At 49.0% G+C, this 26,015-nt stretch overlaps 1 protein-coding gene across 3 annotated transcripts in view; it reads right to left on the bottom strand.

Annotated features, from left to right (window-relative positions):
- Chst15 (carbohydrate sulfotransferase 15) overlaps nt 1-25,749 on the bottom strand; it is an 82,222-nt gene extending 56,473 nt beyond the window's left edge. Inside the window, exon 1 of one of the 3 annotated variants that reach the window (XM_052760912.1) lies at nt 25,611-25,749. The gene's annotated coding sequence lies outside the window, so the exon portion shown is untranslated. Of the gene's footprint in view, nt 1-24,042; nt 24,749-24,862; nt 25,580-25,610 lie in introns of those variants that run through there. The other 2 variants (XM_052760911.1, XM_052760913.1) reach the window with 2 other exon arrangements.
- Between the last annotated feature and the right edge of the window lie 266 nt (nt 25,750-26,015).

The raw sequence follows: 26,015 nt of genomic DNA, 5'->3' as shown, positions 1-26,015 counted from the left end.
TCAGCACTGGCATTGAAAATCTACTTTTAAATTTAAATTAAGTGAAATTAGGAGAAGTTCAAATCTCATTTCTTGGGCTTTACTGGTCACATCACAAGTGCCTGCTGGCCACATGGTGTCACCAGGGTGGATCATGCAGGTAGCTGGTGCAGGTGGACAGACAGCATGTCCAGCATCACAGAAATGTTAGGGCTGCTGGAGCTGTGATCCCTGGAAGGCGAGGTCAGAGTCTCATATCTCACTCCCTCCTTGCAAGCCTGCCAACCAGAAGGCATTGAGAAGTCACTTCCCAGAGCTGCCATAAGACTCTGTGCAATGCATGTCCTGGTAGATGAACCTCTGTGGCTGGGGTCATGCAGGTAGGTAACAGCCTAGGTATGACAGCTCCAACCCCTCTCCTCTCCCATCTCCTGAAGACCTTGTATGATTGAACCACTGAGTATATATAGCAGCCCCAGGCTCGTCTCTCAGGAGGGAAAACTACAGGTTAGCCTCTAAATCAAACACTTCCATCTCGAAGATTAGCCCTGAGACTTTACTCCAATGTAGGCACATACCCCAGAACATCAAGACCAAAATGCTGGTTCTGAGCCTTTCTCAGAGTGACCGATCCCCATAGCCCAAACCTAAACACAGACTACTGGCCCATGAAGTGTGAGTGTGGGATGCAGAGCTCCATTGGGATGGGGGAATCTTTCAGGTCACCCACCATAAGAATTCTCTCCCTTGTCCATCAATCCAGTTATCATCCCTCGGAAATTTATCTTTTGGGAAGTTCAGGCAGGACACAAAGGGAGTACCCTTATGCAGCCTCTTATCTCATTTCTTAGGAGAATAACACACTGCAGGTGGGCCTGTCTTGATCCCTTGAAGGGCTGGCAGAATCTCCCTCAAGCTCACCCCAGCTGAGCCATCTACCCCATTACACATGCCCATCAGAGACACCTTCCAGGTTTACCAAAAGACACAAGCTGGACCAGCCCGAGTTCTGTTTGTAATGCTCCAAACTGTAAATCTCACAGTGTCAACCCACAGTGGAGTGGACGAATGTAACCCAACTACAAAAATGAACAAGCACCATCAGGGAAAATCTCATGAAGGTAGTGTCGAACACCATCAGGGAAAATCTCATAAATGTAGTGTCGAACAAAAGAGACCAAACATAAAGGAAAATAAACCGCATGATCCCACTGCCATGAAGTCCAAGATCCAAGCAAAAAAGATCAAGGCTATGGAAGTGAGGAAAGACGTTTCCCATGGGCAGGGTGGGGAGGTGGTTAGTGACCTATATGGCAGGGTCAGGGACTTCTATGTTGCTATTCATACTCCTCCTGGTTGTCCCTGTGGAAGCTATTTGTTAACATCCTTCAGGCTTTACATTTATGGCAGATATTTTTGATGTATGTTGTACTCCAACTTAAAAACAGTCCATAAACTCATGGCTATAATCTCAGAACTCAGGAGGGAACTGCAGGATCAGGAGTTCAAGGCCAGCCTGGGTTACACGAGGCCCTATCTCAAAAAAAATAAAATAAAATAAATAAGAGAGAGAGAGAGAGAGAGAGAGAGAGAGAGAGAGAGAGAGAGAGAGAGAGAGAGAGAGAGAGGTAAAACTAGTTCATAACATTAGTTTAATGGGTAGAGTTAAGTTTCTATGAATGGGGTGGAGAGGATACAATGGGCCATTCCCTAACAGCCTAGCCCTTGCACACCTTCATCATGAAGGTGAGTGTTCTTCCATCAGACCAATGCCTTTTCCTTTCAGAGGTGCCAAACCGAACCTCCGCTCTCCATACATTTTTAAGTGGTTAGCAGCATTCATAAGCACTTGGGGCTTATTTTATGATCCCACATGCAGTCAGATGGCTAATGACCTCCAGGTGCCAAGGTCTTAAATGGATCCTCTCTGGTGAAGATAGCCAGGAAGTTACAAGCCTTGCTCTACTCAGTGGCCGCTGGCAGACGGGGGCACACAAGTCAGGAGAGAAATCGTAGGTGGGTATTGAAAGGAATGCCACCCACATACCTTCTTCAGCATCTTTCCTTACAAAGCTTTCTAGGACAGAAGCCAAAACTGGTCCTGCTGCACCCCGAGAAAAGGACTTGCTGTTTTATCCCAGAATCCTCGGGTCACTGCACAAAGCCAGTATCCCCATGCAAGGAAAGTCTTCTAGTCTCTGGGCTGCCATAAAGTTTCTATTTTACAAGATGCTTCCAGGAAATGTCTCAAAGATGTTTGAAAATGACAGTCAAAGTAAATCTCTGGGACCCTGAGTGCTGGCCAAGGAAGCCCAGCTCCATCAGAGACCGTGAGCAGGTGAGTGAGCCACTGTGCTGAGAGAGGCAGGATGCTAAGGCAATCAGGGAAGAGCGTGAGACAAGGAAACAGGGGGCTGGAGAGATGGCCCAGCTGTTTAGAGAACTGGCCGCTCTTCCAGAAGCAGTTCAAGTTACAGGCAGCTCACAACTGTCTGTAACTCCAGTTCCAGGGGATCCTACACCTTCATACAGACATACATGTCAGCAAAACATCCACACACAGGAAATGATCATTTTTAAAACTATAAGTAAAATGGCCCATTTTTTGGGGGGGACATCAATCCAGTCCCAGGGAACAGGTTTCTAGCATATTCTAAAGTTTACAAGAGCCACAGATCCATCAGCCATGCTGACATTTTGTTATTTCTTCCCTGGTGAGTCCCTGATACCAGCACCATGCTCACAGAATACCTGCAGACCTGCCTTCGAGGGGTCTTCCGGGTCCTACCCTGCACTTGTCTCTGGGCTCAGGACTTCAGAGCCCTAGGCTCCCCTCCAGGTTCCTCCACTGAAGTCTGGAGGTCCGGACGCTACCCACCAGCCTTCCCAGACTGGGCTCGCTGGACTCACTTAACACACCACTTAGCAGTTTCCCACCATGACCCTCGCTGCTATTGAAACCAGAGGGTCACTTGGTTCACTCCCACGCTCAAAGTTCTTATGAGGGTAGGACCCAGGTGCACACCTCTATAATAAGGTATCCTGCCACCTGCCTCTGAGGGCTGGAGAAACTGACTTATGTTGAGCTATGAAAAACACGGGCCACAATGTCCAAACACCACAGCTTGGTTTTTCTTTTATCTCCACAGCTCGCTTCCATCTGAGGACATTGTCCAGCATGCTGAGTCCAAGGCACTAACAGGGATCTACTACCTGGCTCTTTCATTCATTGACTGATTCTCCCGAGTGCCATTGCACCAGGCTCTGGGCACAGTGGGCAAACACAACAGAAGGGTTGCTGCCCCATTCAAAAGCTGCTGATGCTATACAGAGGACAGAATTGGCTTGAGCACATTCATCTTTCCTGTTTCCCTCATTCGCTCTTTCTCCTTTTTTTTTTTATTCATTTATTTTTAATTTGCCAATTAAGTTTCTCTCCAATATCTTTAAACCAGACTTATTCAAGGATAGCAGGATCTCATGTTGGGTAATAAGAGAGTATCATAGATTTTTAATCCTGTTATTCTCCTTTTTAAAGTAAAAACAGTGGTTGTGGCTGTCTTAACAGGATAAACAAAACCAGCTTTCGCTTGAACACATAAGCTCAGTGTTTGTCATTCAGTGACTATGTTCAACATGGAGCTTCAGTGCTCCGTGGTCCATGAGAATCTAATTCCAGACAAGCAGGTATAGCCAACTTCCCCTCGCTGCACCCCAGCACACCTGGCTGCCCGCCACACTCTCTCCCCATAGCCAGGAGGCATAAAAGACAGCCAGTTTCTTTCAAGTGTCATAACCCCATTCAGACTCACCAACTTGTGACCATGCAGAGTGAGAGCATAGTCCTGGCTGGCTGGGGACTCACAAGTCCAGTGGCCTTGGTACACACTGAGGACAAAAGGTGGTGACCACGGAGGCCATATGCATCACTATCCCATGACCCAGCTCTGAGGGTGCTTGGTATGGGTAGCTCTCCGAGGTCATATGCATCACTATCCCATGACCCACCTCTGAGGGAGCATAGTGTGAGTAGCTCTCCCTGTGTAAATCTGAGACCCTCAGCTCCCCCAACCAATGTTTAGGTGATTTTAATCCTGTTCAAGATTCCTGTTTCCAACTGAAAACCCTTTAAAGACTGAGCTGTCCTGGGACAGGAGTGTTCCTCTCTGGCAGACAGCCCTTGTCCTGGGATGGGAGTGTTCCTCTCTGGCAGACAGCCCTTGTCACTGTTCTCACTCTCTTAGTTTCCAAAAATAGGGTACCTACCACACCTGGACCAGTCTAGGATCCTCGTGCTGAAAGAGAACAAAGCCTTGACAAAAAGTGGATAGGTTCCTTCCAAGCTCTGCAGTCACTTGCTCCAGAGGAGAGAGACCCTCCACAGCTCCTTTCCTCTCCAAAATGCGCTGTCCTCCTTGGGAGCCCCCTGACTTTGCAGGTTGGCATTCTTCACAGTGATTAGGGTGACCTATGGTGGCCTTTGAAATCCTAGGCTCTCTCCAAGGACATTCCACTCAGCTACAAAGGACAGAGCCCAAGCAGAAAATATCAGAGAAGAGCCAAGAAGAAAGAGGAGATGGACTCCCCCTCTTAGGACTGAGACATAGAGGCAAAAAGCCAGGAAGAGAAGTTCATGCTAACCATTCACAGCACTGGATAAACACACACAGCTTGTTAGCCTGTTTTCATCATGCAGAACACAAGGATTCACACACACACACACACACACACACACACACACACACACACGCACATGCACACTCTAGAAGAAATACATATTCATATTTTGTCTTCTCAAGGCAGAGCTGTGAAGATAGTGAGCTCCATTAGATCTCTAGGTCCCTGTCCCTGCTCAGTCTTGATGCATGGAATCTGACAGCCACATGAAACTCAGCTCTGATTAGAAAAATCAAGATATGTCACTTCAGTTCCTCAAGCATGCCAAGACAGGCACCCTGTGTCCCCAGCAAGGCACCCAGCCAGACTCCTCAGAGTACTGGAAAGGCAGCACATCTCTGCCATCTGGACATTTACAGGCATTTGCTCCCCGAGTAAGTCCTACATCAGGCACCAGGTTCGATATCATGCAGGTTTCCAGGGCCAGCTGCATGGACAAGGACTCAGCGGTCACATGGTCACATTTATAAAGTTAATCCATGCTCAAACCCTCTGCATACTTGATTTAATGCTCTGCTGGCCCCATTTTGAAGTTCTTAATTTTTTAATATGGGGTACATATGAATATGTTGAATTGGAGCCTGTAAATTACACTGCCAGTCTAGAGATTCATAGAGTTTAATAATGAAAGCTGGGGATGTAACTCAGTTTGGAATGAGAACGGCCCCCATACACTCATATGTTTAAATACTTGGTCCCCAGTTGATGGAACTATTTGAGAAGGGATGGAAGATGTGGCCTTGTGGAGGAGGTGTGTCACTGGCGCCAGGCTTTGAGGTTTCAAAAGACTAGTGATATTCCCAGTGTGTTGCTTCCTCTGCTTCTTCCTTACAAATCAAGATATGAGCTCTCAGCTACTCCTGCCATTATGCCCTTGCTCCACCATCAGGGACTCTAACCCTCTGAAACTGTAAGCCCCAAATTAAATGCTTTGCTTTACAAGTTGCTTTGGCCATGTGTTTCATCACGATAGAAAAGTTACCAAGACAGGTGGTAAGAATGCTTGCCTAGTGTACACAAAGCCTTGGACTCAGTCCTCAGCATCACGTAAATCAAGTGTGGTGGCACATATCTACAACCCCAGCACTCATGAGTAAAGACGGGATGATCAGAAATTCAAGGTCATCCTTGGCTACATATTTAGTTTAAGGATAGCCCAGAATATATGAGACACTGTCTCAAAAAAAAAAAAATTAAAACACAATGAGGATCAAATGGAGAGAGGAAAACATGCCTAGGAATCCCTTCGTATGCATTAGAGATGATGATTACAATCATTCAGAAAATTACATTCTGCCTCTCAGATTTGGGATCTTCACTGGGACCTTTCTAGAAGTGCTTGGGAATTCAGACCAGAATGGTCCATCTCCTGGGAGGAGCTAGCAGAAGCCTGTTTATCACGACTCCAATCTCAGGACCAGCTCCCATGCAGCTCTGCCTGACAATTTAGCCAACACTAGGCCCTTTAATTTATCGCACTAATGTGGTTAGACGCTGGTCCCCAGAGTCAGGGCCATCTCACAGGCACTGAAGAGAGGCCATGGAGGAAATTTATGAGCCAAGGCTTATCCCTCACAGCCTCTATAAATGGGAAAATCTTTACTTTCGGGGAGTGATGTGTTTAGTCCCCAACCAGAAGAGAAAATTAAGTTCTTCACCTAGTGCTCTGCACTGTTGGTTTTTACAGCTTGTCCCCAAGCCTAGGCAGCTTAAACACCATTTATAAACAGGCTTCATTTTAACCTTCCTTGGGAGAGAATGCAAAATCCAATTAGGTATATGCAGATGAAGTTCCCACATTCCATTCTAGTGGCATGTCACCATTAATGGTACCCATGACAGGGAGAGAAAGGGATATACATGCATCATTTGGGTCTTGAGTCCTGAGCATACTTGGGAGTGCTGGGCTGACTTAGGATTTTGCATCTTGAAATCAGTTTGTAGGTAACCTAATTAAAACACATCAATACATAATTCAACGGGAACTAAGGCTTCTATACACTGGATAGGACTACAGAAATCTCTCTACATTAAAGTGCCTTCAAGGAGCAGGATAGGGATTTTCTTGCTCCTTTGAGGGTCCCCAGCTCTACCACTATAGCCATTTCACCAGGAAAACCAACTGCACTTAAATTAAGAGACATGACAGATCTCAGACTAGCCCATCTCAGAGCTGGGAGGCCAAAGATGCTCAGAGCAGTCAGGTCAAGTATGTAGGTCTGATTCAAGGACTAAGCCCTAACAGGCTGCAAAGCAGTCTCTGATTCAGACGACCTGGGTTCAAGTCCCAACTCTACCACTGAGTTGCAGGAATTTGAACTGTGAAATGGGGGCACTGGGCTATTAAGCCTATCTTCTCAAAGGCTGTCAAGAATATTAAATGAAAGCAGCTCATATTAGTCCCCTATGCATGCTGGTTACTGTGATCATATCTCAATATCTCCAGATCTCTGTCCTATGTTCCATAATACCTACCTGAGCTGAACCATCCCGTGTCTCCAAGAATTTCTCAAACCCAGATAAGAAGGTTCTCTCAGTACACTCTTCAGGAATAGGAACTCATAGAGTACCATGTGGGCTCCAGAATTCGGGAGATACATTAAAGTGGCTCTTCTAGGATTTATTGACCTGACGGAAACTAATGTCATTGACTGCCAACTGGAAAAGATCCAAAAATCATCTAAAAGATAAATGACAGGGCTGAAATTCACTAAATCCTAAAATGCTTCCAACGTGCTGTGGATCCCTGAGTTTAATAACATCAGAAGGCACAGAATGCAGCCTGCAGCTTAGTTAATGAGATTGGGCCAGCCTCAATTTCCTGGCTTTTATGGGGTCCCAGGGTCACAGATGATGCTATCATGGTAGGAAGCTGGGCGAAGGGTACCATAGGAACACTGCAACTTCCTGCATGTCTAAAAGTACTTCAAAATAAAAAGTTAAAATTATGAGGCAGCGTTAGAAGTGGGGAAAGATTAAGGGGGCCCTTGGCAGGTTTTCAGCCTGTCAAGACAGCTTCCAGACAGTTGGGTTCAGCCTTGGAAAGGAGAGATGGTGGGTGAACATCTGGAATAATTCTAAATCAAGGTGCTCTGAAAAAAAAAAAAAAAGAAAAGAAAATGGTTTTTCCTTTCTCACCATTTACTAAAATACAAGGAAGTTTATATTTTAATTTATAAGCTGTTTATACACAACTTAAAAAATTAATTATAAGCAATAGGAAACAAATCTGTATATTGCCACATGATAAATATTTATTGGCAAAACTATAATGTGATAGTCATAAGGACTTCCAAGGAGGACGGGGGGGGGGGGGGGAGGTAACACACAGAAAGACAAGAATAATGTACTGAGGACCTGCCGGTTTGCCTGCAGGGCAGAAAGGCTGGGTTAGTATGTCATCAGTGCAGATCAACAACATGGTGTTGGTAGCAGCCCAGCTATGGACAAGGTCCAGCGTGTCCTGACAGAGGACCCAGGAAAATACAGTATTGTCCCATGGTGACACAATTCCCCATGGGTGGCATCAGGGCATGAAACGGGGAACAGCCTAGGGGTCTACTACCTTGGAGGCAGAAAAAAACAGCAGTAGCAAAAGGAAAACCCATGGCAGGAACCTCAAGAGAAACATCTGGAAGCAGCAATGGCAAAGAGCAAGGACTAGTCAAGTTCTGCGGAAGAGGGCAGGGCAAGAAAGTGTTGGTCATTGAGATAATTGGGCCGGTGTGCACGTTTCCGGTGCCTACTTCCTGTCCCAGTTACCACTGGACTCAAGTTAGCAGCCATGCTCACCTTTGGACTCCGTGCTTATTTTGGTATTGTTTTCAGGAGTCTGGTTCCAGATGTCCACCCTGGCTTCCCTCTCTAGTTCCTGTTCACAAGCCAACCACTGCAAGAGAGACGGGGCTGCTGGTGTATTTTTTCATCTCTCTTTCTCTCTCTGATTTCTGAACCTCGAAGCAGCTGCTGGCCAGCAAGGTGTTCATCCCCCAATGGAGGAAACTTGCAAGTGACAATTTGGAGTTAAACTAAGTGTTCTTAGGAAGGGGGATAAAGGGACCAGCCAGGCCACTCGTCTCAGCAGGTCTCCCAGCTATACAGGCAGCGAGCAGGGTGAGGACCGAACAGGTGGAAAGGACTGCAGCCAGCCTAGCACTGTGGGTCAAGGCTCTCAATTCCCCAAGACACTCCCACCCACTCTTGCCTGCCTTCTTTCCACCCATCAGCCTGTCTATCCATTCACCCGGCTCTCCAACCCTCTCCTTCCAATAGGAAGAAGACTCACTTCCTGTTTCAAAGGGCCTGAGTGGCAGAGACAAAACACAGGCAAGTGTGTGCCTGTCAGCCACTGTCACAAATGACACTCAAGCCTCTAGCCTGGCTGCTATGGGGACAGAGTGGGGGACCATCCACAAAGAGAAGGAAAATGAATCTAAACTTACACACACACACACACACACACACACACACACACACACACACACACACACGTTGCTGAACAAGAGAAGGTGAGCTGCATCTAGGAAATCTGGACATGAGACATAAAGACAGTCACAGACACTAAGTGACAAGTGAGTCATTGCCACAATCGCCATTCTGATTACCTATCCCTCATCTTCAATGGGAAAGAACTAGAAATACTCCTCAGAGGATGATTGTAATCACTGCCAAGTTCCAAAGAGTGCTTCCTAGCTAAAGAGCTGGACACACATGGCTCTACACACATATGTGCATGCACGTGTGCACCCATGTACACACAGACGCCTCCAACAATCTAATGCAATCAAGCTAATAGGAAGCCACAGGAAGTCCGTGTCTTTCAAAACCCTATGGGGTTTTCTAGTGCAGCACCCCTGATTTAGAGTCCCTAACTTTCCTCCAAATTTCACCTCTCCATACAGTTGTGAAGGCCCTTTAGTTGGGCTGCTAGGGACAACAGGATGCTAGAGCTAGGCCAGTGAATTTGGGAGAGGGGAATGAACAGTGTTCCAACTCATCTTTCTTTCACCTCCATCTTCCTCGTGTACCTTTTCCTGAGTGACCTTGGCTGGACCCCTGAGGCGGGGCCCCCAGTCTGGTCTATTCTCTCTACCTCCTAGTCCACCATGGTGTGAACAGTACCTTCCTCATCCTCCCAGTTCCACCAAGCTTTCCTTTAGAGAGAAAGCAGCACCCTTCTGCTCCCTCACCTTAGGGACTGATGGCAGCTTCTCATCTACCCTTGTGTCCTGCTGCATCCCAGTCGGCCTCTCCTCCAGCATCTCTCTAATACAACTCCAGAGATGTCAAGGTTTGAGGGTTTGAACTAAGTTCAGAACAGGAAGAAGCCAGATGGCTCTCTATTGGGCAGTGGGGTCCTTCTTGGCTCCCTGACCCATAATCCTCCATTTCCCCACCATAGTGGATTCTGTCAGCATAGCCACATCATTTAAATCATTAAATAGAGGCTTCTCCTTCTATACACTGTTTCCCACCTCTCAGAACACTGGAAAGTTCGGCAAAACTGAGGAGCACCTCTGGGGTTGACTCTCTGCTCTCTGTGCATCTCCATGCATACGTGGGCAGAGCAGGCATCTGACTTTCTGGTTTCCTGAAGTCAGCTTTGGCCACATGGCTGTCTTGTTTGCTGGTCTGGGTGGCAAAGGGCCAGTTCGGAGCTCCCCAGCATCCTCCTGAGCCACTTCATGGGGACTAGGCAGAAGAACTCTCCTAAACAGCGAGACCATCCCAGCCACAAAACACATACATCCACCACAGTGGAGCTCAAGAGAGACTTGGAAACAGAGCATCTGAAAGGCTGGCCTGGGGACACAGCCAGACCCCCAGGACTGCACACTCTCGTCCATTGCCAACCCCAGCCAGGGAGGCCTCCAACTTGGCCCCAGTGGAGTTTTTTCACATGCTCTAGCCCAGCACAATTCTTTAAAACACAACTTCTTAATGTCTCCTGGAGACACAATCACAGCCCCTTGTTTATAGACTTGGCCAGATCAGATAAAATTTCATTCTCTGAATTGGTTCCTAATTTAATTACTCCCCCGGATCAGCAGCAGCCTCTCACTGCTGCAGGGAAAGAGAATGAGAACGCCACCGGCGCCACCATCTGCAGCTCTTGTCGGTTTCGGGTGAAGATGAGACTCTCCTGGGCCTTCACTAGGCTAGGGTGGGCCGAGGCAAGGCAGTCACCATCCGTCCACCCACCCTCACCTACTCCCCAGGCTAGTCAAGAAAGCAGCCTAGGGTTTGACAAAGACTTTGGAATATAGATCAACTGAATTGTAACTCACAAACCTAGATTCAGTCCTGGCTCCGTGCGTGACCCCTCTTGGGCCTCAGTTTCCATCTATAAAGAAGACCTGAACTATATTCAGCACAGGTCCTTTCAACTCAACAATTCAGACTCTTCAGTACCTCATCCAGCATTACAATGAGCAAGGCCAAGACCTCATCTATAAACCAAGACTTCTCTAGGGCCAGGGAAAGAAAAATAAATAAATCCTGTTGTTAGGAGAAAGTAAAAATATCTTAAAACAAAACAAAATATAACCCTAGAAATGGAAATACATTCACGTGAAAAAGCCTGGACAGAAAAGTTTACAGTAACGATGCTCCCGAGAGCCAAAATGTGGAGACAATGGGAATAGCTACCAAGGGACAGTTGGGTAAATAGAACTGTGGTCAGTCCACCCCACAGGATATTATCTGGCCCTGAGAAGAATGGACTTCATATGTTACAACGTGAATAACACAGAGTGACAGAAGCCATCCACAGAATACCACATTCTTCATGACTCTGTGCATACAGAAGCCCAGAACTGAGAACAGATTGACAGAGACCAAAAATTGAGTTGTGGCTGTTCAGGACTGGGAGGGCGGGTAAGCAAAAGGGTACGGGCTTTCTTGCTCAGTCGACAAAACGCCGTAACACTGGCTTTGCTGATGTCATGCACATACCTACAGATATACAGAAAACATTCAGTTATATACCTCCAACGGGTATTAGCATGTGGGACTTGTCAACTTGACTACACTTAGAATCACCATGGAAGCACACCTGTGCTGTGGCTATGAGTGTTTTCTGGAAGATTTAACTAGAGCAGGAAGACCCACCCTGAATGTGGGTGGAACCATCCACACAGGCTCAGGTCCCTGACTGAATAAAAAGGAGAAGCAAGCTGAGTGCCAGCATTCGACTCTGTCTGTTCCTGGATGCGGATCCGATGTGCCCAGCTGCCTGGTGTTCCCGTTACCATGCCTTTCCCACCACAGTGAGTTGCACCCTCCAACTGTGGCCAAAATAAACCCTTCCTTCTTACGTTACTTTTCTCTGATATTTTTGTCACAACAATAAGAAAAGTAACTAACAAGGCGTGTAATATGGGGGAAAAAAGCTGCTTTTAAAAGAAAATGTTGAATGAGGTTTCTTTTTAAGGCCTGTTGTATGACTTTCAAAATCATCCCGATGAGAGCTATGTTCTGCATATATGAATATGGGAGCCAGCCAGTTCCTAGGCCATCTGAAGGGGAAGTCCTGTGAATAGACAGGGCTTCCTCTTGTAAACTCCAAACCTGCTGACTGGAGAGTGAGCAGCCCTGTGGTTTTTCCATTGATTTGTTTGCAACAACTGAAAGCAAATTTATCTTCCACCTCTCAAACAGCAAGGAGGCTTCCACCTGCTTTTTAATACCTCGTTTTTATTCTGAGCCAGATCATACACAGGGCAAAAGATTGGTGGACTCCCCACTGTTGGCTAGGGAGCAAATGTTTTTCCCTGCTTTGGCCTGACAGATAATTCTGAAGAGGGGATCCAAAGCACTAGCTTCTTTCTCTGGCTTCAAGTATTCCCGTGGCACCCCACCCTCGACCCCAGCACCTCACTAAAACGGTTATCAAGTGGGAATAAAATAGCTTCTCAGAGTAAGCACGATGCAAATGCCAGGCTGATACAGATCTCATTAATGGGCACCCTTTCTTCCCTCCTCCTGTCTCCCTGATAACTTTCTTAGGCAAGTTCAGCACATCCTAGAAGCCGCTACCACCTCACTTTCAACATAACGTATTTCCATTACTGGACAGAGGTGGAACTACCTGGAATATATTATCTGTATTAAAAGTTGTGAGAGACAATGAGTGTCACACCATTGTGAATCAAGCCAAATACAAACACACACACAAGAATAGTGTTTCCTTAATTCAGTACCTAGAACACGCAAGATGTCCCTAGGGTCGTCACTCCTAAGCCTGGGTAACATGTCCTTAGGGTGAGGTAGGTCACCTAAGGCGAGTCAAAGGGAAATGGGAAGTTCCATGCTTGGTAGTGGGTAACATAGAACTCTATTCTTCTGCCCTTGGGCCACTTCTCCATTCACTTCCTCTTCCATTTGGGGTTCAGCACCCCAGGATTGTTATGAAGGAACTGCTCCCAGGTAGGACAGCAGACATTCCTAGCGCCAGAACTTCATGCCCTTTGAGAGACCGAGATGAATTAGGAAAGATGGAACGAGATGCCTCAGAGAGTCCTGACCCTAAGCCAGTGTTCAGGGAATGGAGGAGAAGGCAGAGTCACCCAACATAAGGTGCATGGGCCGGCTGGGAAGCAAGGACAATGGAGGCCTTCTGTTCCAGCTCCAAAAGGAGCCAGAGATGGGAATCAGAGACAGGGCCAGGGATGGGTGGGAAGAGCCCTGAAAGTACCTCTCTAGGGTCCTCCCAGCTCCCCTTCATTTGCCCTTCACCCTGCAATGGGAAGGAGGCTGCTACAAAGACGGCCAGCTCTGGGTGTCCTGGCAGCCTAAGACGGCCTCCGTTTCCCAAGTCTTCCCCATATTATCCTCCAGGCCACAAGACTGTTACATGTTTGTGGTTGTGTGTTGCTACTGTTTGCAATGGTGCCTCACCATATTGACTAGTCTGATCTTGAGCTCCTGGGTTCAAGAAATCCACCCACCTCATCCTCCTAAGAGGTTGACACTTGTTTTCAAGGACTGAGGAAATGTCATGGGATTCATCAGTTTTCCTCATCGCTGTGGTGGAATGCCTGACAGAAGCAACTCAAGGGAGGGATTATCTGAGTTCTAGGTCCATTGTGGTAGGGAAGGCTGTATAGACAGGCAACTCTATCCAGCATCAGGAACTGACAGCACACCCTAGTCACATCTCAGGAGCCAACCAGCAAGCAGAGGACTAGCGGCAGAAAGACAGCCAGGCTATGATTATCTAGCTCTGTCCCTATGGTCCCACAGCTGCCACTCAGACCCCATCTCCAAAAGTTCTACAACCTCCCAAAACAGTGCCGTCAGCTGGGGACCAAGTAGTCAAACAAATGAGCCTGTAGGGAACATTTCACTCCCAAAACATAGCAGCCTACCTTCCTCTACGTAAGCCCCTGGCCATCCCATAATGTAAAACGCATCTACTCAAACTTCAAAAGTCCCTGTAGTCTTATACTTTCAATACTATTCAAGTCCAAAGTATGTTCTACAACTCATGCACTCTAATAACCATGAGTCCCTGTAAGAGCAAAAACCAGGTAACATGTCTTAAACCTACAATGGCGTGAAATAAACATTTCCATTCCAACAGGAAAGAACAGGGGCACTGCAAGGGAAGATCGGTTCAAGGCGAGACCAAAACCCAGCAGGACAAGCAACAAACCCTGTAGCTTCACATCTATCACCCAAGACTTATGATGGAGTCATCTGGACTCTTAACAGGCTTGGGTAACCTCACCCTTAAAAGCCCTGTCACCTGTGACACATGTAGCCTCTTTGGTGTCACTTAGGTCTCACTCAGTGCTGGTCGCGCTTCCCTTTTTCCGGTATGTAAACATCCCTGGGTCTGTTGCAACTTACGCTTCTTCATCTTCACAGTTTCACACAAATTTCATCCAGGAGCTCCACACTCAGAACGTTGCCTGTCCTTCACAGCTGTTTCCTGGAACACTGGTGCAAGCCTCCATGACCCCAGGGCTCTTGAATTCTGCACATTTGCCAAGCCAGCACAATTTGAACACAGCTAAATTCTGCCAAAAGCTCAAAATGAAGCCTGACTCCCTTGGACCTTTGGCTGCAGTGGCCCCAAGGGCCTGGATGAATAAACCTGGGAAAATACCTCCCTAGGCAATCCTGTTGGAAGAGGATACCCTGGAGGCTTTATCTTCTTAGGTGATTTCTTTTCACTTGTTGGTTTACATTGCTACATTCCATAGGTGAGATCTTATCTTCAAGGCACCATTTCCATTGTCCTGCAGCAAGGTCTGCCATCTTTAATGGCACTAATCTCTTTAATATTACAGTCTACTTTGTATGGACCTGCCTTGTCCACGACCTTAAACATAATCGCAATCCTTTCCTTGCCAAACTGTACACTTTTCACATCTTTTTTCTCCACTTTGCTAAAAGCAGCGAACACTAACCATGTCTCAGCCTGGCTGCTACTCTGTCTTCACATTTTCTCCACCAACGATTTAGTCCATTTCTATTTAATTCAGAACAAGGACAGAACGTGGCCAAATTCCTTGCCAGGATGCAACATAAACAATCTCCTGCCCAGTTCCCAGTAGAATCTTTTTTTTTCCCTCTGAAACCTCATGAGCCTGACCTTTACTGTCCACAGTTTTTATCAGTACTCTGATCTTCCAGACTCCCACCAGAATGACCTAATAAGTTCTGCTTAACTATTCAAGGGATTTTCTGGCTTACAGCCCCAAACTCTTCCACATTTCTCCTGTAAACCAGTTCCAAAGACCTACAAACCACATGGTCAGTGTGTTATCACAACAACAATCCCATTCTCAACACTGATTTTCTAGTTAGAGTTCTCTCATTATTATGACTAAATGCCTGACAAGCAACTTCAGGGAGAACTTGTTTGGGCTCATGGTTCAGGGGCTGCCACCCATCAAGGCAGGAAAGGCTTTCTCTGCAGATGTCAGGGCTTGTCACATCTTGGCTGCCAATCAGCAAGCACAACACTCGGGCCAGAATCAGAGACAGCCTAGAACCTCCAGCCCTACCTCCCTCCTTACATCCACCAGCTGGACACTCCTCCCTACCAGCACCGCTAGCTTGGAACCAAGTGTTCAGGCACATGAGTCTGGGGGGCACATTTCCCACTCAGACTGAAGTATCACCAAAATATGCTTGATATGCTGGCTCCTTCAAACTGAGGCCACTTGAGAAAGATGACAGAGACAGAGGCTTTCTCTGACACTTTGTCTGCCAGACGAGGGTCCTCTAGCAGAAGGTCAGTGCTAAGAGTCCCCTCCAGGCTCCCATTAGTGTGGAAAGACACCCACCCAAGCAGACGCACCTCTTCTGGTGGTTGTTCCTAAGATTGTGTTAGTTACCTGAGACTTTAGCTGCACAACACAGTCTTGGTTGACAGTGACAGTACCCTTACCCTCTTGTAATTTGTGTGGCCATCCCCCACAGAAGCCTCAAGTCCTACTGTTTTCTCTAGCTCAGGAAGACCTTCAGTCATCCCTCCCCTCCTTCTCATGTTCTAGTTTGTGAGACTGCAATGTGTATATAAACAATGGTCCTCCTTCTGTCCATCTGTCTTAGGTCAGTTTAATTTGTAACCCAGCCAGGAGTCTAGATGTGATGGGAAGACATTTTTCACCCTGTTGTGCTTTCCATCCAGGACTGATTCAGAGGAAGTCCCAGAAGTGACCTTCCCCCACGCAGGGCAGATGATCTAGTCCAGTTCCCATCAGCCACTAGCCTTGAACCCAGGAAACAAGGCAGGCCAGAGAGGCAAGCAAACATTTGATAGATCTGGGCTAGTCTCCAGAGGACGAGTGAAAAGCCAAATTGCCCCCCAAGACAATGATGGAGGAAGCTGTCACAGAGTCCCACACAGGTCAACACCAACCCGGCAATGGGTGCACAAGGGAACCAATATGATTCTCCTGGATGTCTTCCTAGAGCGATAAACAGCTCCGAAATGAAGTGTATGCTGAAAAGACATGGAGACCAACCAGGACCACCAGGCCAGCCCCCACCTGGATGAACAGAATACTGAACCAGAAATCAGAGTTAGATGATCCCATGGGGCCTGGGCCCAAAGTCTGCTACTGTTCCCTATAGCTCTGCAGCTCAAAATACAGAAGGATCAGCAGTGTGTACTGAGACTCACCATCAGCAGCCCGGATTCATCAGGGCCACCACTTTCCTGGAGGCCTGGAGATCCCTCATGCACACAAAGTAAACATGGTCTGGTATGTGTACATTTGGAAGACTCTTTATATAAACAGGTTCACAAATTGGAGGGAAAAAAAATCCTCTGTAGACCAATAGTCTGATTTGGGGTTTAGAAATTACAGTCACTAAAAATATACACTAGGACATACTTTAAATTTTTAATGTAAATATTTACATTCCAAACAAAGGAGCCTGGACTCTTCAGACACGCTATATGCTCCGGGCATACACACTACTGGCCCCTGGCTCTTGCCTGAGCTGATGACTCCTGTTTATATTCTTGGAGCAGCAACCAAATTCCCATAACATTCTCCCCACGACTCTCAAGACACGAAAAAAGCAGGGACCGTTCTTAAAATAACCCCTCCAATATGATGCCAGGGGTCCAGGGTCATTACACCAGGCTCTTCCAACAAGTGTCAGCTCCTGGGTCATGACACCAAATGCAGAACCTCTATCTTCTGGGTGTATACAAGTATCCTCAGGAGACCAACTCTCAGCTAGATCTCTGTAAATGGATGCATGAACACAATCCATGACAACCACTCTCATGTAGGAGGAGGTCCGACAATGAGAAAGTGACAAGGACTCCAGACAACCTCCTCGCTGCGAAGGGGCCCTCTAGGCCAGGCAAACAGACATTACCCAGAAAGCCAGAATATAGTACACATGGAAAGGGCTCAAACCTGAGAAAGACAACAGAGTGGACCTGTAGAAGGAGGAGGAGCACTGCATGTGGATGGGATAAGGAGGCATATGACCATGACTGTCTGGGCTTCCTAATAGCAGGGATGCCAAGGTGAGGGTTGGGACACAAGGAAGGATGAGCAGGTGCAGGGACTCCCCTTCTCAGTGGCTAGGGGACTCCAGTGCAGCCAAGTCTCGGCTGGCTGGCCTGGGAACTTGGCACAAAGACAGAACTCCACCTAGCCGTAACGTGCAAGCCAGCGGCAGGCACGCTGTATGTCAATAGTCCCAGCACTTGGAAGACTGACACAGCACAGCACTTAAGTCCATCAGTTTGAGACCAACCTCAGCTACATAGCAAGACGGAAAAGGAGAAAAAGGTCGGGGAGGGGGTCCACTGCCAGTTGAGGGACCAAGAGAGAAGGAAAGAAAAGATCTCTGGCTAGCAGTCAGCCATTACCTCCATCCAAGTGAACTGCATTCAGGTTAGAATGCAGCCTTGAAGTCCGTGGTCACTCCCCAGAACGACAAGAAGGGAGAGAAAGATATGCTTCTTGAACTTAAAACCTGATAACCTCCCAAAGCAGAAAATAACACAGAATTGATACATCACATACACACTGCAGCCACCCTGCCCACCGCATGCCCAAGAAATGACACAGACCAACCTGTTGCTGGATAATTGATCACACTGTGAACCCCAAGACTGCATTAATTAAATAAAATCAACCTTGGATCAAGAGGTGGAGCCAACAACTAGTTAACAGGAAGTAGCCATAGAGAGTTAGAGGGAGTCCGGAAAATGGAGAGAGTCATGCACAGGAAGAAGTGAAGAGGGACTTTTGAGTTTGGTAGCCTTTTTAGTTTAGGATGGCCCAAGGGAAGCTCTCTCGCTGGGCAGTTGGCTAAGAAGGAAGATCAACTGGTTGCTTCTTGGCCTCTCAGAGCTAGCAGGTTTTTACCCCAGTAGCTGACTCCCGAATTTTTATAGGTAAAATAGAATGATAGAGACTTAGTTTAAAATTACATTTGGCTGCAGAGGCAGAGGCGGTTCCGGCAGGATGCAAAGTCCCGGCGGGCCTCGGCCTGAGCAGTGGGGCAGTGACTGCGGAGCTGCAGACAGTAGCTGAAACAGCAGTAGATTCAGGTGCAGCCACCGACCCAATGATGAAACAACACCAACCCTTCACCATGGGCCAGACACTAGGCTCAGCACTTTGCTCCCTGCCAGAGAGAGAGAGAGAGAGCAGCATGTGGGACCTCTCCAGTGTCTACGCCGGGAGGTTGCAGCACAGTCCCAGGAATATAGAAGTAAGACATAGACCTTCACTGCCTGCCTTGCAGTAAGTCCATACTTCTACTGCTGCCTCCCCCAAGAAGGAAAGTGGCTGTCCAGAGGGAGCGAAGCTTCCTGTGTGTGCAGACTGCTAAGTCAGTCAAATTGTTTCACAGTACACCTTGCCCCCCATGCTGGTTCAGCATACGCACCAACCTCAGCTTCAGATAGGGACAAAAGTCACATTTGATCTCCATCAGAGAAGTGGCTGGATCTGAGGAGGATCCCTGAACCCCAACGCGTACTGTTCATAAGCCACTCAACAGGCAGAAGTTGTTGTTACAGGAGGAAACTGGTACATGAAGCTTTGTCCGGGGGTCATGGGAATGAGATGAAAGAGCAGAGCAGGGACTTGAATCAGAATTGCCACGAAGCTGCCCGAGTGACTCTGCCCGGCACCTAGGTGGCTTCTTTGAGTGGCTGGGGCTCCAACCCCTGAGCTAGGAGAATGCACTATGTCCCTAAACATGCTGACCAGAAGGGTTGGCTCTTCTTCCAATCGGCTGCTGAGCTCACTCACAAGCATAGAAAGTAGACATGCTCCAAGCCCCGTTCATCATAGAAAGTAGACATGCTCCAAGCCCCGTTCATCAAGGATGGAGACTAACAGTGCGTCGTTTCCCTCCTCCAACCCCTTCCACTCGGAAATGCAGGGTCGGACCATGTGATAAAGGTGCCATGGGCCCAATACCCCCAGGGAAGCTAGCCACGAGGGCACAGAAAAGCACGACAGAACTCCATCCCGGCCCGTCTTCCTCCTAGGTGCCTGTACCACCATCTTTTTGACCACAGGGAACCAAACAGCCCAGCAGGCACATATTCCATTTCCAGAGAAAATGTGAAACCATCAGCCCCAGAACACTGTAAGGAAAACATAACTGTGCCCAGCCTGTATCTAATTATCTGCCCGTGCTGGGGTGTTTTTCAGACACCTGGGTGACTAGGCTGCCTGTTTCAGTGTTTCTACCACAAATACAATTCTGGACAGGATCCAAGTTTTCGTTGTTGTTGTTGTTGTTTTTTAAACGACACCCTCTGCTTTTGAGGAGCTGCCAGCTTTACTTTCCTCAGAGATCTAAAATGCCTGAACCAAGATGAGTTCTAGAAATGTAAACTAGGTGTCAGGAGCACCTGCCCTAGCCAGGAGCCCCCTTCCCCCACCCATTCCCTCTTAGGACTCTTTCAGACTCAGAGAAGGGCTCAAGATGTGACATTCAAAGGCCAGCTACACCAGCACATTTTTTTTTTTCTGGAGAGTGGCCTGGTCTCCACTTTGCTTAATGTGACAACATCAAATAGGCACCTACAGCCTGCCCACAAGGCCAACTAAAAGGGGCACAGAGGATAGTAGGTACCCCATCCCCTCCCTGCACAGATGGGAAGATGGCCAGAGAGTTAAAGCCACAGCCTCAGGAAACCTAGCTGGGACAAGGCAATCAGGGGCTTCCCCTAGCTCTCTCTATTTTTTTTAATGCTTTTCTATGTTTTTCTTTGCACGTGCTAGGCAAGGTCTCTACCACTGAACTACGTTCCCAGCCATGGCCTCAAGGTAGACTATATTAGATAGAGGACATGATGCTCTAAGGCCATGGTTCTCAACCTTCCTATGCTGAGACAGTTCCTTGTGTTGTGGTGACCCCCAACCATAAAATTATTTCATTGCTATTTCATAACTGTAATTTTGCTAGTGTCATGAATCATACTGTAAATATCTGTTTTCCTATGGTCTTAGGTGACCCCTGTGAAAGGGTCATTTGACACCTAAAGGGGCCACGACCCACAAGTTGAAAAACCACTGCTCTAAGGAAATAGACACATGTGGGGTAGAGGTGCTATGCAATTTTAGGCCTCAGAGATATCCCTCTATCTTTGGTTACAAGTTCTAGAAACCAAAAAATACTTACAAAAGCCAGTGCTCACTGAGTGTTATTTACCAGGCATTGTTCCCAGCACCTGGCAGGGGCTTAACTCTTTTGTAGGACACCTGGGTGAAATCATTCCTGAACACTCCAATCTCCAAGCCACTCACCAGGCTCCCACTGCACTCTCCCAAGGCCCCTTGAAGGCGCCTGTCAGCAGCATTATGTAATTCTGACTTGCACAAGTTCTGCCTCGCCCACTAATCTCATCGCTGTGCAGGAACTGCATGCTGAGAGCTGACTCTCTGCCCCCATGCACCTGGCCCAGGGCCACACCTAAAGGGAATGCATAAATGTTGTACAGAGCTGCTTCCAACGACAGAGGGGAGGCTCCCCTTCCCTCTGCATCCCTGCAAATTCTGTAAAGGACAGAAATCGCTTCCCACTTGCCAACTCCCCCCCCCCCCCCCCCCCCACACACACACACACTCGCACACTTAACCACTCACGGATTCACACAGCCTTCTCCTGGAGTGAGGACTGTCCCCATCCCACTTCCCCCATCTTCCCTGTGCAAATGAATAACCAAAATCTTGGGGAGATTCTCCATTGCCCTTCCCTGGACCTCTAAGAGAAACAAAGGGATACATACATCTGTGGAACCTGCTTAGCACAGGGCCAGCCGTGACTGCATAGGGACATAGCTAATGACAAGTGTTTAAAAAAAAAAAAAAAAAAACCTTGCTCCTCGATTCTCGAGTCTTAGGAAAACAATCCTTATTGGCCCACATCTACACAAACCCTCTTCTTCCTGGATATTAGGATGGACAAACAAGTATGTGACTGCCACCTTGATGGTCACCTCAGGATGTGGAGAGCCAGGTCTTCACGTGTGTCATTTAGTCGTAGTGTTTCAGAGGAGAAGCAGTCTCAGGGAACACACCAGACCCCAATACTTGGGGACAATAAAGAAAGCCACTGTGTAAGCTGAAACGCCTTGTCTCTGAATACTCCGCCAGCTACGAACAAAACAAGATCTCTTTATTCCCAGCTGGAGGACCAAACTGCCCTTTGAAGTAACTTAATATCTATGGTACCTGAGCCTCCCAACTTACAACCCAGAAAGAGACATGCATGCATTCTTAGTCCCGGTGACTCGACAGTCACTTCTAAATCATACACTACTGAAGACACATCTTCTGAGTGACTGCTCAGATGGGTGACACTCCCGAGCCAGCTACAACTTTTGAAAAACAGTTTCTACTTTTAGAATTGAAAACATCTCCTCTCTCAGACAAATGGTCTTCAAATGGTATCTCTACAAATAGGGGCCGGCTGAGGCTCCAGGAAGGGGACAGGTCCAGAGGTGACAGCTGCCAACTCCAAAGAGTGCTCTCAGCACACAGTTCCTGCACAGCGATGAGACCCAAGCCAGCACAGTAACCACGAAGAGCTGCCCCACCCCAGGCTTCTCCCCTGTCCCCACAGCCAACCCCTCTCTTGGACTTACTTTGCCTTAGTCTCACTCCAAGGCCTGCAACTTGGGGATCATTTGTCTGTCTGACATTGGCATGTCTGTCTGCCTCTCCTAAGAGAGAGCAGGAACTTTGTCTTACCTCCAGTGGCATCCCTAGGCTCCACTGTGGGGTCTATTCAGTAAACCAGCATACAAAAAGTTTTATGCAAAGTCTCGATGCGGGGGTGCATGGACTAGCTGTGGGACACATGACACACAGCATGTGGAGAAGCCTAGGCAGGCCCCCTCTAGCCCTAGGCATTACAAGTAGCCATCAGAGTGTTAGTCCATGTTGACCATCACCTGTCTATATCAGTGTAAGTCTCTTCTGACATCAGCACAGGACCAGATCACCATCACCACCATCACCACCCCACCTCTATCATCCTTAGACTCCAGCCCACACATCCACATCCAGGCTTAAGAACTGTCTTGAAATGACAAGACCTGTGGACTCTGCTTTTTCCCAACTCGCTGGAGCTGAGTGGCGGCTTCCTGCTGTGTCACTCACCTACCTGCTCAAGGCATCTCCCTCCTCTTTCCAGCACACACCACCACCACCACCACCACCACCACCACCACCACCACCACCACTACCACCACCATGCTGATCTCCAGCTTGCTTTCTCCAGGTTCAAAGCTCCCTAGCTCCTGGGACCCAACTGGATAATTTGAGATTATTTCTCAGCTCCTTCTCCAAGCACTGAATAAGCAGAGTCCACATGCTGCCACTGGCCTGGGCCTTTCCCTCTTCTTCTCGTTCCTTCCTGGTGCAAGGATCAATCTCTTGGGAATGTGGAAAAGTGAGGCCCCTCTTCAGACACAAGGGAAGACAGGGTATAGAAGGAACAGTGGCCCTCACAGCAGCCACTGTTAAAAGCACTAGATCCCTGGTTAGGACAGTGGTCCAGGTTTTGCATACATCAAAGAAAATCATGACGGACCAGCCTCCCTCCAGCGTTGTGCTTCCTTCAGGAGACCCTGAGATAGCCCTGAGATAGCTCCGGGGGAGCCAGACCCCGGGAAGAAGGTTGGACCTAAAGCTTCACTTCCTGTTCACCTATGCCCTAGTAGAGAAACAATAGCAAGCCACTTCCCTCCAACTCCATCTCTTGAGGTGGCAAGACAAAAAAAAAAATCATCCTCAGCTTTTCTTTAGTTTGGGGGGAAGCAAACTTGTTGGTCAAAACCAACCCAATCATAAAGCATTTTTACTCCCAGGCTGCTTTGAACAAAACCCTTTGAACACATCACCCTATGATGTGAGTGTGTTCACATATTGGCCAACAGATCCTAGTTCAACAAACACTTTGTAAAATCAGCAAATGCCATATTCTGAAGAAGAAGTCAGTTGACTGGAAAAATCAGATGAAGAACAGAGGGGTTCCAAGAGAAACTTTGGAAAAACCTCTAGGCCTCAGCTCCCTTCAGGGCATACAGAGTGGAGTCGGATACAGATGTTCTCAGGGGGCCTTTTGGTATAATCACCCTAATCCAGGAAGGCGATCCACACCATTCGGTCAGGAATTGCAAATGGGTGCACTGAAAACCTAGGCTTCACTATCAGAGGCACCCCACAGGTCAGAAACAGTAGTTGATAAAAGGGCAACCAACCTCATGGAGTCAATGGCCACAAGCCTGCACAAGGCTTTCCTGAACGTCACTCCTGAAGACTCTGTGTCATTAACTTACTCAACAAGGATGTAGTAAAGGAGTCCAGCATATCTACTAGGAGACACAAGACAAGGAGCCCCCCAGCAGCTGGTCCCAACCCCAAGACTCACCGCCTCCAAGTAAGCTCGCTTACTGGAGGCGCCAATGTCCAGCCACCAGCAGCCTAGCAGCAGGCAACTCAGCCCCAGCATTGGGCCGCTCCAGCCACTCCAGCAGCGTTGTCGCCCCGAGGCTCAAGACAGGCAGGCAACGTGGACACTTAGATCGAGGTGGAGCAGTCAAACAAGGGTGCGCGGGACCTTGGAATCTTAAACGTGGACACTGATTAGCGCAAGCCAGCCAATCAGTTCGCCCGAAGAAGAAATGAGGCGCTTCCCCAGGTCTCCATTCATTCCCTGCAAAGCCTGATTCCCCTCGCCCCGGCGCCATCCGGAATCCCTAGGGGCTCCACCCGGCCAAGTGCGCCAAGACCTGCCACCAGCCACCACAACGCTCGTTTCCTCTCCACCAGCGCACACAGCCCCACCGACTAGCACGCCATCGCCATCCCCCGCGTCGCCCCCACGTCCGGGCCGCTGCCTTCCCGGCTCCCGGCAGCCGCCGCCGCCCCGTGGCTCGGCTCAGACAAGCCTCGTTCTACTCGCTGCTCCCCAGCTGGCCGAGACACCCTAGCCAGGCCGCTCCGGGGACTGGGGGACAGGGACGAAGGAAAAGGCAGGGAGTGAAAAAAGTTCAGGCTGCTCCCTCGGTTCTTCCCAGGCATGTCCCCACAGTCCCTCCTCAGGAACCCTGGTCCTACAGGCACCGACGCATGAAACTGTTCCCCTAAACCCACACGTGTCTTCCCGCTGGGAGCCGTGTTGCAGCTAGAGCCCGGGTTCCCGAGGTGGCTCCCATCGGTACCAGAGATAGTGGCAGATGCCCACGTACCTGCCCCAGGCTGCGCCTGGAAACTTCCCCCAAAGTGTGCGGGGGAGGGGCATTGAACACGGCTAGGAGAACCCCGGTCCCCAGGTCTGCCCGCGGCGAGCTCGCTCCAGAAAATCGTCGACCTGTCTGTCCATTGGTCCTATATCCAGCTGTCCTCCGCCCTCAGCTTCCAGGGCTAAGTGGCCCAGGGTCGCGCGGATTCTGAATCCTTGGGGCGTTTCTGCGGGACAGCTAGCTGGTGCGTGCCCCGCGGCGTGCGTCCTCCGCCGGCCTCCAGCTGTCCACAGCGCCACCACGCCACCACCCGGTCCTCTCTGTCTCGGAGCTCGGGCCACATTCGCTCTGGCTAGGGAGGGGGCGTGTGAGCCCCGGCGCCGCCACCCGCAGTCGTTCCCGCAGGGTCCCCAAGCGCCCTGGGCACCCAGAGCACGGCCAGGACCGCTTAGAGAAAGGGACGCCTCCTGCTGGGGACTGCCCCTGGAGCGAGGAGGCCCGACCAAGTGGTGCGGGCCCAAACCTGCCAGAGCTCGGCGCGCTCCAAGTTCATTGTCTGCCTGGGCCGCCGCCGCCTCCGCGCCGGGAGCACCGTGGGGAGTGAGGCTGCGCGCTGCCCCAGCCACCCGGACTCCCAGCGCCCAGTCCCGGCCAGCTGGAGTGGAACCCGCAGAAGGGCAGCGAAACCCCGAGCCAAACCTCCGCCCGCCGCTTCTCGCCGCCCCCAGCCCGTCACCCGGCACCCAACTTGTACCTGAAAAGCCCAAGACTAGCTCGGAAGCCTCTGCAGCCCCGACTCCGCGGGAGCGCGCGCCCAGCCCCGCGCCTAGCGCCCCGCATCCAGGGCGCGTCAACCTGACTCCCCGAGCGCTAGGAGGAAAAGTTTGGGAGTGACTTGCAGATGGCGAATGAAACCTCTGAACAGAACCCTCCCCCCCCGCCCCATGTCGCGCTGACACACATCAGCTCGAGTCTGGAATGCAAGATCAAGGCGTGCGCGCCCCACTGAGCGGTGGGTTTGGTCCCCGCCCCCTTGTCTTGCAAGTAAATACAGTTTGTGTATTGCGGTAACTCTGAAAAGGCAAAACCGAAACCTGGTGTGTATGGCATTCAGACCGGGGCTACCAGAGACAGTTTTAAGGAACTTGGCGGTCGGGAG

The sequence above is a fragment of the Peromyscus californicus genome, unplaced genomic scaffold (assembly GCF_007827085.1).
Source record: "Peromyscus californicus insignis strain IS unplaced genomic scaffold, ASM782708v3 Scaffold_4__1_contigs__length_199733344, whole genome shotgun sequence".
In the NCBI taxonomy this organism is placed as follows: Eukaryota; Metazoa; Chordata; class Mammalia; order Rodentia; family Cricetidae; genus Peromyscus; species Peromyscus californicus.
This window is presented reverse-complemented; position numbering and strand designations above follow the sequence as displayed.